The sequence below is a fragment of the Schistocerca serialis genome, chromosome 8 (assembly GCF_023864345.2).
Source record: "Schistocerca serialis cubense isolate TAMUIC-IGC-003099 chromosome 8, iqSchSeri2.2, whole genome shotgun sequence".
NCBI lineage: Eukaryota > Metazoa > Arthropoda > Insecta > Orthoptera > Acrididae > Schistocerca > Schistocerca serialis.
This window is the reverse complement of record NC_064645.1, coordinates 437,925,275-437,936,294: the sequence shown is the minus strand read 5'-3', so window position 1 is coordinate 437,936,294 and position 11,020 is coordinate 437,925,275. Positions and strand designations below refer to the sequence as shown.

The window sequence follows — 11,020 nt, the reverse complement described above, 5'->3', positions numbered from 1 at the left end:
GAATACAGTCAGATGCGATAATAAGTATACGTTTTATGCTGTGCGTCACGCGCACATCCTCTCAGCGATAAAACGGGACGACAGCTTTAGCACAGCATTTAGCTCGGGCAGCAGTGGCCGGCTAGCTGGTCGAACTAACCTGCAGTGATATGAACAGTTTAGACATGAAAAAGAGACAAGCAGAGAAATAATATTGCTTCGAATGTCAGTTAATTTACAAACAAATGGAATAATATACAACGAAACTCCTTTAATAACATTTTTAGGGAATCAAACGAAAAACAACATGTTCTCGTTCTTAGCTAACATACTATCGTATATAAAAACAAGAGTTACAAAAATTCCTAACCCAAATACAGGGTAAGTTCTCTACGTGAGCCACATGTGAGGTAAAAGCGTATTGCAGGGATTTCACCGTATAGTTGAATACTGAAGCCACTGAAGGAATTCATTCAGGCGTCCGATAATCTCGGAATTCCTTTCATAACCGGTTCCGAAGAATGCGTTTCACAATTGGAATTGTTATTTGCCATGTTAATATCGAGGCGATCAGCAACAGAATCTATGAAGCGTCACATTTTCTCGTCTTATTTTATGACATGCTATTCTGCAGCATTCATCATTGACCTGTGACGAAGTTCCAGTACATCTGGCAACTTACATTTATTCTTACTTCTCGTGCAAGTCGTTTTACAGATTGAAGTGGTTCGGTAGCAACTGTAAAAATGCAGCATTTGTACGGTAAGCTCGATGCAGTGAAAATTACTGTTTTTCGTGTTTCTACAACGCGTATTATTCTGGATCGTGTGAGACACATCTTGTAGTAGCCTACTTTTAAATTTAAACAATTTACATTAACAATGTTTTATAAAATATAGTTGCTTAAGAATTTATATTTGGAATGAAAACTGGAAATTTGCTTGCAGTATGCAATTAGAAACAAGAGGACGTGCATTCTTCATAAAATTTTGATTAATTAGCGTGTATTTGATGAATTTTGTATTTAAATGACGTAGATATTCGAACTGAACGAAAAGAGAACAATGTGAGGAGCGAATCAACGACTTTCTATTACCCAGTTACCATTCTCTAACGGTAGCGATTAGGAACAACTTTTTTAACGGTGTTCCACGCGCGTGTTTTCACAACGGAGCAAGAAGCAGCGCCAGCCATTTTCACAGCGTGTATTAAATAACGGCACGACAGTCATAGCACAACTAGCGTTTCCAAAGATTGCGACTGTACACGATTTTTTAAATGAAAATTGCATAGCTAAAGTATGAATAAGAAAACGGTAATGACTTTTAATACACTGAGGTGATACTAGTATGCACATATACAGAATGAGATTTTCACTCTACAGCGGAGTGTGCGCTGATATGAAACTTCCTGGCAGATTAAAACTGTGCCGGACCGAGACTCGAACTCGGGACCTTTGCCTTTCGCGGGCAAGTGCTCCCCGACTGAGCTACCCAAGCACGACTCACGCCCCCGTCCTCACAGCTTTACTTCTGCCAGTTCTTCTGCCAAGTTCGATTCTCGGTCCGGCACACAGTTTTAATCTGCCAGGAAGTTTTTTGCACATATACAGATTGCGGTAGGATACGATGACCGATTCATTAGTGACCAGTTATCGTCTCAAGCGCTGGGCGAGGTCCTTCGTTTGTTCAGGTGAGGCCAACACTCGTTTGCCACCTTTTGGCCGGTCAGCGATGACAGATTCGACGCGCACTCCCTACAGTATTTCTCAAACGATTTTACAGAAACTATTTGGCAAAAAAAATTGATTTTTGCTTTACTTGTAGCTTTAAATGCCAGGTTCTTTATGATGCGCCCATCATTCCGTTAATGGCCATAGTTCTTGTAATATTTACGTGAAAGTCAGACATTGCACTAAATTAGAAAAAGTTTGCAATGAAGAACAGGCTCGCTATGATTTTGCGTTTGGTGCATATTACATAATATGTTACTGCGTACGAAATTTAGCTAACATACTGAATTTTTCTTTAGACTAGGGTGAAGGTCTCTATCTGTCACCAGTCATGAGAAAACTGATTTGATGTAACGCATTCGTTTGCGATAGCATTGTGCCAGCAATAAAGCTGGAGTGAAATATCCGCAGCATTCCTAACATTTCATTAACGGTTTGACATATCGATATGAGATTTCGTCAAATGGTAGAGGAGAGTATTTTGCCATATGGTTATTATGCAAAATTTCATTATCTAACGTGTTATTCCACTAACTACAGACTTTTCCGATGAAATAATGTAATTTTTAAGGACCATGGTTAGCTGACGAAAGGAGAAATGCTATGGATTTTGGAACAACATAAGTGAAGTAATTTACACGTTAATGTTGTACCGGCGATGCGCTTTCTCATGAGATCCTGACCTTAGTTTCCTCAGTTCCTCACTTAATAAACTTCTGTTTCATAATTCTCTCGCAATTGCACCGGCATAACATGTTACTGAAGCGAGATTGTGTAAACTCCGCTAAGTTTTGTCAAAAGAAGCAAATTTTAATATAACAACAAGATAAATGGTTTTACTCAAAATTCCCACCTCGTTACACTTCTCTGAAAGTTACAGATGGCCAACAAAACAGGCGAAAATAAATCGGTGCATTTTCGGCAGGATTCTTTCTAGATACTAACCAAAGAGGTTGTGACAGATTTTTATGAATGGCCACCACGCTAATGTGGTCGTGAAGGGGCTCGGCTTAATATTTACAAAAAATATGAGCGTAGTCTTCAGTTTAGAACTGCATTTCCCCTCCAGTGCTCGGCGTTTCCCTTTCAGCGCCTTCCAGCAGCCCCCACCACTACTCAATGATCTCACACGTGCCCTGCCGTCTGCCGGCTACGGTATTGGATGTCCAGTATATCGCGCACGCAAGGTATAGAATGCATGTGCATTGGCGTTGTTGTCATTTGTACGCAGGTGATTCATGCCAAAAGGTTTGCGATGTGATTACGTCCACACGATAGGGATTAACAGTCTTGAACATGGAATGGTAGCTGGGGCTAGACACATGGGACATCCCATTTCTGGAGTTAAAAGTTTTCAGTTGTGCCTGCAATTTAATTTTTGGGTGTTCTTGTTTTCCTTGCATATTTAGTTGTTGTTTCTCTTCTACCTTTTATTTTTTTCCCCTTTCTTGCTGACAACTCACTCGTAATGCAACAGGTATGGCTATCTACTGGTATTTGACCATTGTGCTCTTCATCCCAGAGTGCGAATATGTCTATTATTTGACTGCTTCTTCTGTGCGTACAATTGCTGCTCAGCCTGGCAAAAGTTCTTTCGGACTGGAGACACCACTGTGACCTTGGAGAGGTTGGCTGAAGGAATGTCTTACAGAAGGTAAATTGTGAAACAAAAAGCCCTGTTTTTGAGGTGCAGCAGACAGCATCACATGCTTCTTGGAGTCGACATTGAAGATGCTCAGAGTTGATGCCATTGGAAAAGAGCACAGTCTTCTATGCGTAGTGAGATAATTGTACTCGGTTCTTTGAATGTCTGCTGTGTAAAGAGTACAACTGTGGGCCGAGCACAGAAGCTTCAGGCACTTCTGCATGGATACAAAGATTTGTAGATAGTCCTTCTGCCTTGACAAGGGAGCTTCTTCCTTCAAGGCACGATTTCAGTAGGTATACATGTGTCAGAGGCACCCCCATATCCAGGGGTTTATACAGTAGTTTCACATGCCACATTGAGTCAAAAGCTCTAGAAACACCTAAGAATACCATCCCAAAGTATTCCTGATGTTCGAGGGCATCGAGTGCGTCTTTGTAAGATGGAGGATTGCTCTTCCAGGAGCAGGTCTTAGGCTGTATGTTTTGCCGAGGATGGAGTGGATGGATGCACTCAAATATGTTGCTCAATGCTTGAAGCAAATTTTTCGAATGAAAACTCATCGCTGGACATGAGTTCTTCCCAGATTTGTGTATTGGATTCTTCCCTGAGCAGAGGATTTTGTTGGAGATACTTGCTAGATATTCTGTTGCAGCTAGTGTCATCTGATGTAGCTGTTCATTTGTGGGCAAGTTGGGGCACTCGCCTCTGATTTTGAGACGTTGTAGTTGCCTAGCCACCACTTCAGCATTCTCTTCTTCAGGGTGGTTGTCTTCCTTGTCAGCATCCAGTAATGCTGGCAGGCGTTGTTCAGTGAAATGAACGTGTTCTGGATTCATTGGATTGTCAGGGTGAGTGTAGTGCCTGCTAGTGAATGACCTGGAGTTACCATACTTTCCCGACTTTGGAGTGGCACACTGGCAGTGTTGTGCAGTTGGCGTAAATACTGGCGATCCTGCACAGAATTTGAGATTCAGTCTTAGCTTTTGCCAATGATATTGTAATACTGTCCATCGCACAAGTGTGGGAAATGTTGGAAGCAAGTGAAAAATGCATTGACTTGGTGTGTGCACATGTATTTTTCTATGCTAAAAATGCCATACCAAGTACAAAAATGGAAAAAGTTGCAACATAGAAGGAAATAGGCACAAATCTGAATCAATGTATTCCATATATTTATAAATAAATGCAAACTTGTTTAATGTATCACATGCAGATACAAGAGGTGGTGTTGGGGGTGAGTCATGATGACCCCTGTCCACCAAAAACACACATTTGAGTAGAAGGCTCTGAGCACTATGGCTCTGAGCACTATGGGACTCAACTGCTGAGGTCATTAGTCCCCTGAGTAGAAGCATTTATACTTTAAATATATGAACTTCAGAATTCAGTGGTTAGCTTTTGTCAATGATCTTGCATTACTGACAGACATAAATCAGTAACAACAAGAAAAATCAACATTTTGAAAACAATTTCAGAAGAAAAAAAAACAGGACAGAAAAATTAAAAGAGTTAAAAATTTAAATATCTTGATCAGGCAGCATGGAACAATAGCTATCTATGAGACCTGTACAGTTATTCATTCACACACGATGTTCTGTCAGTCCATCACAAAGGAAACTCTTCAGGGAAATAGAATGAGTCAATCCCTACCTCAACAGGAAGACATTGCTGGTTTCTTCTGTAAAGTGTATTGATAATAATTTGTGGCTGGCATTAATCTATTCAAGCTAATAATTATGGTAATTGCTTCTAGATTCGATTTCTGGGTGGTTATGCTCGTGTTTTTTTCGTACTTGGTGAGAGAAACTGGAGAGATATTCCATCTTAAGCAAGACAGTATTTGTTTGTTTTAGTTTGGAAATGACAGCCTGTAAAAAAAAAAAATTAAAAAGTGAAGCTGCCAGTATAAAACAGCTTGTTAGCGTAATTAAAGGTATATGTAAAGCAATGTAAGTATTTCTTCTCCAAACTCGTATTCTATGCCTAATTTTTACCATAGTATAAACATATCATATTTTATATATGTGTTTTATATGTATAAACCAAACAAAATTTGACAACTAATTCTCACTCCTTTATATTTATACAAATAACTTAAAGCCAAAATTCAAATTTGAGGACATTGAAATAATTTAGTGGCAACAAATGAAAATTTGTGGAGGACCAGGATTAGAAAACAGATTTCCACCTTTATACGAGTGCTCACTTTAACCCCTTCGGCTGTCCAAGCAGTGTTTCTGTCCAACCCAAATTCCCAACTTGTCGTACACTACTTCCACGTCTGTCCATCATCATCATTTCCCAGCATTTAGCGTGATACATGCAAGAGTTCGAACCCCTTTCACTCCAGATACGACATCTTGCAGGAATCATGCTAAATGCTGTCAGCAGTGAGGATGGTGAGGACAGGGGTGCTACAGAAGTAGTGTGTGACAAGGTGGGAAATTGGGTTGGTCGGAAAGCGTGCTCAGATAGCCAAAGGGATTAAGATGACCACTCGCATTAAGTGGCAAAACTGGGTTCTAGTCCTGGCCCACACAAATTTTCAGTTGTTGCCACTGAATTATTTCAGTGTCCTTGTGCAGCTGCTATTGGTACGGTATTTCTCTTTCATTGTGTATGTATATGCCCATGGAATCATGAATGTGTGGTGTCTTTTTTCTGACACATCTGTAACAACAGGTACTGCACATATAGTAGGAATATTGTCATGAAGTTCCAAATAGGGTTTTTGGGCTCCCATGTCTGATTGGAAGCATCCGAGTTCTTGTGCATCAAGTTCTGGGTCTTGGCCTTTCGGGAGACATAATAGCACATTACCGTTAGTGCACTGGGTGCTGATTTTTCTTAATTTCCTAATTTTACCCTAGCACACTGAAAAGTAATGCCTCCAAATTTTTTATGAGAGAAATCTTAAAGTTTTTTTAAAATAAAACAAATGTTGTTAACTTTCTACAACTCTTTTTAAATCAAACAAATGTTGTTAACTTTCTACAACTCTATTCTTCATGTTTACATAATTATTTCTCAACATAGTCACCCTGGCAACAACCACAATTCTCCTGATGAGAACCCAGTTTCTTGATACAACCACTGTAGAACGATTGACTTTGTTGATGGAGCCACAACCTCGTCTTTGCTTGCACCACTTCATCACTATCAAAATGAAGTCTCGAAGGTGTTTAAGTTTTGGAAACAGATGAAAATCAGATATGTCCAAGTTGAGACTGTGTGGAGGATGATAGATTACAGTGAACCGAAGATGTCAGATTGTTACAGATGTTGTGGAACTCATATGAGGTGTGACATCATCATGCTGAAGGAGAGGGTGCTTCATGTGTGGATGATCTCTTTGAATTTGAAACTTGCTTACAGCATGCCTTTTCTCGTGCGCTGACACAGTTACATTACACACCACCTTGTTACATGCTACAGTTCGGAGCCCTCTAGTGGCAGAAGGCTGCAAATATGGAAACATAAAGAATAACAGTTTGTACATAAAAATTCAGAGGTATTACACAATTATAATTTCTAGGAAAACATGCCCACAATTGCAGTCTTTTATGGTAGTTGAGCTGCTGCGCTAAAGATGCTAATAAGGCTTTGTAATCTGTCACTAAATAAAATTGTTTGCCACATCTGCAGATGTAAAATTTAATAATGTGAAAGCCTTCATGCACGTTCTATGATTCCCACTGTAAAATCCTTTGCTGTGTTGCATCTGTCAGTAGCCAAAACTAGTATTTCACCGGATAGGTATGTAACAAGATTTGGTAAGTATTTTATTTAATCATTTGAATATTTCCCTTCATCTTTTTTCTGATGTATTGAGGGATGTGATTTTGATGATTTCACAAATTGTAATTGCGAGTGGGTGTTTTTGATTCCAATAAAAGGGTATGTAGATCCTGTACGTAATATTCCCATGTGGTTTTTTTTTCTTTTTTTTTTTTTTTTTTTTTCTCTCCTACACTGATGTCTAAATAATTTGAACAATCTTCAGTTGTATACACCAGTTGTTCAAGGAACTGACAAAACCTTACACACATGCCAGCCACTCCAAGTGGTATGAGCTGGTACCTACAGGGATCGAATGCAGTGTTTTTAGGGTTCCATGCATCAATCTGTAGAAATGGAATCCTTGTAGGACCACTTTGTTGTCCATCTGTCTGTCTGTCTGTCTCTTAGGAACCTTTTTCTCTCAAGAAGAGGTATACGTATCAAGTTCAAATTTACTACATCACATATTAAGGTCTATTGTTCCTTGGAGGCGTAAAAATTTTAAGCTCGTAAGTCATGTTATTCAAAAGATATGGCCAGTTATGTCATATATTTTAATACTCAAAAACTCACTAGTCAAAACCCATAGGATGCTTCCTGTTGACCTAGAGTCATGAAATTTGGCAAGAGGCAAGATTTCACAGTACAAGAAAAGGAAAAAAAATGAAAAATGTTAATTTGTAACTCTATATAACACAAAAAAATGTTGTCATTTTTTTTATCCATCTTTCTGTGTGTCTGTCCATCTCATAAGACCCTTCTCATCTGGAGTAGTTTGGCATATCAGGTCAAATTCATGTCATATACTGAAGTCTATGGCCCCTTGACAGTGTAAGTAAAGTAAAAAATCTGAAACATGTTAAATTGTAATTGTAACGAGCCGGCCGCGGTGGTCTAGCGGTTCTAGGCGCTCAGTCCGGAACCGCGCGACTGCTACGGTCGCAGGTTCGAATCCTGCCTCGGGCATGGGTGTGTGTGATGTCCTAAGGTTAGTTAGGTTTAAGTAGTTCTAAGTTCTAGGGGACTGATGAGCACAGATGTTAAGTCCCATAGTGCTCAGAGCCCTTTTTTTTTTTTTTTGTAACGCATAAAAAATATCTTTTGCCATTTGAACATATATTGCATTCATCTTCCATCAAAAGCATAATAGACAAATATTATTGCTTACAAACATTAAGTTGTAGTCATGTTTTAGTGAGTAAATAAAAATTGTTTTATTAAATTTTCTCCCTACGATTAAACTGAAGTCCAATACTCACTTCTTTTTGTATTGTCCAAGCTAGTCTGAGGAACTGCTTTAGAGATTTTGATACAGTCTTGGAATTCCCAGAACGGATATCTCAGCAGTATCGATAATAACAGGCAAAAATCGTTGAGATTCTCGATTTCCAGGATGTATGAACTATGCATATACATATTTAAGTTTGTGCAGTTAGTCCTACTTTCCCTTTGGCCAATTTCTTTTTTCTCTTTTTTTTATAATTTTTTTATGCTGCTGCTAACATTTTTTGTCTGAAAGGACGTACAAGTAGCATATAAACGGTCAATGTTTGAAAAAAAAAAAAACCCTAGCTGCCTTTTAATTTGGCAAACAGTTCTTATAAACAAACTATGGAAAATCCAGGATAGAGTGTAACAATATTATGAGAAGGAAAGTTGCTACTCACCATATAGCAGAGATACTGAGTCGCAGATAGGCACAACAAAAAGAGGTTCACACTTAAAGCTTTCAGCCAACGGCCTTTGTCAACAATAGACACACAACATGAGTGTGTGTGTGTGTGTGTGCACGGGTGTGTGTGTCTATTGTTGACAAAGGCCATTGGCCGAAAGCTTGAAGTGTGAAACTCTTTTTGTTGTGCCTATCTGCGACTCAGCATCTCCACTATATGGTAAGTTCTTATAAACATGAATCTGTGACTAACAGCCCATTAATCATGGGTTTAAAATTAACACACAGGCATGAATTCTGGATTGTGTTTTTAATCACTACTAATTGAGTGGTTAACAGACTGACTGCTAATGGTTTGATTACTTCTGGAGACAGTAACCAACACATCATGTCAATGTTTTTGACACTAAGTCACTGGCACTTCAAAGTCAGTAGCTCCTTATATGCAGAGAAACTCTGTTCATCATCTACAGAAGCCAGTGGAGCATATCTTGTCAGCACCAATAAAGGAAGTTGAGTCAAATTTGCAAAGGTTTCCACATCTGTACTGCTTATCTAATTTAATTCAAATATGTCTGTGGCAGATCCATCAAGTATGTTTCTAACACTCATCAACTTCTTCCGCTGTTCCTTCTTCTCTCTACCTTCTTCTTCCAGACTCTGAATCACATCAGATAAATACATGTAGCCACACACTGCAAAAAGCTCCAACTGTAGGTCTTTGTTGTTAACAAATTGTTGGGCTTGCTTGATGACTGCTGCATTCATTGAGTCTAGGGCACATATGTAATTTTTGGTTTTATCAAAGTTTTTGCACAAGAAGTTTGTGTATCTTATCCAAGTACCCCATCTTGTGGGAACTGTGGAAGGTGGAGTCCTGTCATTTTTTTCATGTAATACTTGACAACTGGGAACCTTTAACAGAATCTTCTTCAGTGCAGCAACAAAGTCATTTACCCTGTAGCAATACTCCCTGATACTTTCACACACAAGGTGTTGACCATGTGCAATATATTTCACATGGTTGAGGTTGAGGTACATGCCTTTAAATTGTTGGAAAACCAAAAGCATGTAGCATGCTTGATCAGTCACCACAAGCATGACTTTTGTATTGTATGTCCCATGTCCACAGGTTCAAGCTTGAGTCGTTGAATGAATGCATTATCATGCAGTCATTTGTCTTTTCAAGTTGATACATTTTAAAAAGCAAAGGTTTTATCCATTCACCAGGTAATGGAAAAACCAACACATTCAAAATATATCTTTACATCTCATCAGTAGTTTCATCTAAAAAGAATCCAACTTCATGTTTGCCAACTGCCTCTTTCATTTTCTCTAAAACATTGTCATGAATTGACTGTATGTAACTTGTTCTCAGAGTGCTCTCATCCATCATTAACCTTTGTTAATGATTTGAAAGCAAGATTGTTTGGATTAATTCCATGTCAAGATCCACACTAAGCTCATTCAGTGACTGCTGCTTTCCAGATCCTGAAGCGAAGGCATGTATAGAGTAGCTTGCTTAGGTTTCGACTTTCAAAGTGCAGTGTTCTTTAAATGTTCATTGTTGTGGATGTGCTGTTTTGTTCTGTTTCTTTTATACTTGTCATCGACTGCAATATTTACTTTGCAGGGTGTTGACTTCTTCCAAAAGTGAATTCTTCTGAAAGAGCACGTAACTTCTTCTCCTTCTTAACCTTCAGCGTGATTTTGTTGTGAAAAATCTGTCTGGTAAAACACTAACATGGCCAATAAGGCAGTACAAAGTTGATAGACAGATATCATTAAATTCATGCCAGCACTAATTGAATTTATGTTGCAGCGTCATTTATTTAAATTTTATTTGATTTCATAGTTGAAAGCTGACCATTGTAACAGAGTTGGTTTTTGTTGCTGGGGGTATGAATAATTACTGGTACTTTACATAAATTATATTTTAATATTTATTGACCAATGTCGAATACTGACTAAAAAAAATCTTAAAATCCTGTTCAAGAACAGAAAAAAATTGTCTAATCTATTAAAATCACAAATGAATATTGGAGGAAAGGTGCTTAATCATGAGGTATAAGGGAAAAAGTGTAAAATACAGTAACCTCCCAAAAGGTGCAACGAACTGTGCATATTTTGCTTCATTTCATGCTCCCCAAAGCATGTCCATGTGAAAATAGCTGTGTTGTGTGATCTTCAGTCCAAAGATTGGTTGATG

General features: G+C 38.6%; 1 protein-coding gene across 1 annotated transcript in view; it reads left to right on the top strand.

Annotated features, from left to right (window-relative positions):
* The window catches only part of LOC126416528 (zinc finger protein 771-like), a 151,920-nt gene that overhangs the window by 35,831 nt on the left and 105,069 nt on the right, over positions 1 to 11,020 (top strand). The window lies entirely within an intron of this gene.